This window comes from Meleagris gallopavo, chromosome 1 (assembly GCF_000146605.3).
Source record: "Meleagris gallopavo isolate NT-WF06-2002-E0010 breed Aviagen turkey brand Nicholas breeding stock chromosome 1, Turkey_5.1, whole genome shotgun sequence".
Lineage (NCBI taxonomy): Eukaryota > Metazoa > Chordata > Aves > Galliformes > Phasianidae > Meleagris > Meleagris gallopavo.
The window spans coordinates 173,139,885-173,140,905 of record NC_015011.2 but is presented as its reverse complement, the minus strand read 5'-3'; the positions used below and the strand labels follow the sequence as shown (position 1 = coordinate 173,140,905).

Here is a 1,021-nt window from a genome sequence, read left to right as displayed (position 1 = left end):
TCCCTAAAAAACAAAGAAAAATCTCTATTAGGACTACAGAAATGCTTTGTGCCTCTGGCTTGCGTTTGGTTTACTTAGGAGTTAGCACAATAGCATCATTTAGGTGGTATTGCACTCATCCTTCTCTTTATGAACTTTCTTAATGCTGAAGATTTAATAAAAAATTCAAGATGTGCCTCTTCAGTATGATTTGGACTACTGAAAGAGAGTGAGAGAAACTTCTTGCTACTGGGGTTTATTTTATCAGGATACTTCTTTGTAAGTCCACAACAGAATTCCCCAAAGTAGTATGATCCAAAGTATTGTCTGTATCTCACAGCCAGGCTCATTAGGATGCCCAAATTTTTGATGTGCAATAGGCTAGTTTCTAAGAAACAGCAGGTATAGGGAGACAAAATTCAAGTTGTTACTGAAAGTGTATTACAGGTTACCTTTCGTATAGGCCACTGTTCCGTGCTTCTCACTTACAGAGACAACACTGATACTGCTAGAAATGGATCCTCTAGGCATAGATAACATTAACATTTGTTTTCCCAGGCCTAACTGTGTTGGTACTATTTCCGAATAGAATCTTCCAATACCATTGTTCTCACTTCCACAGCACATACACTAAAATTGGAATTACACAGAGAAAATTAGCATGACCCTTATGCAAGGTTGACAAATTTGTGAAGTGTCCAAATTTTTTTCAAGCTCAAATAGGGTAGACTTATGTTAGATATAAGGAAAAAATATTTTGCAGTAAGGGTGGTGATGCACTGAAACAGGTTGCGCAGTGATGTGGTTGATGCCCCCACCCGGGAGACTTTCAAGGGGAGGCTGGATCAGGCCCTGGGCAGCCTGATCTAGATGTTGATGACCCTATTCATTGCAGGGGAGTTGGACTAGATGGCCTTAAGAGGTCCCTTTGAACTCTAAGGATTCTATGATTCTATAGGATGAAATTCCATGAGCTTGCTGAGTGCCAAGTGCCTCAAAAAAGAAGAATTAAATACAGACAGCCTTTTCATATTGACTTGCT

At 39.6% G+C, this 1,021-nt stretch overlaps 1 non-coding gene across 1 annotated transcript; it reads left to right on the top strand.

The window, feature by feature from the left end:
• Positions 1–585: 585 nt before the first annotated feature.
• Positions 586–688, top strand: LOC116216224. Its single transcript, XR_004158681.1, has one exon. It is a non-coding gene; the product is annotated as a U6 spliceosomal RNA (small nuclear RNA).
• Positions 689–1,021: the final 333 nt, after the last annotated feature.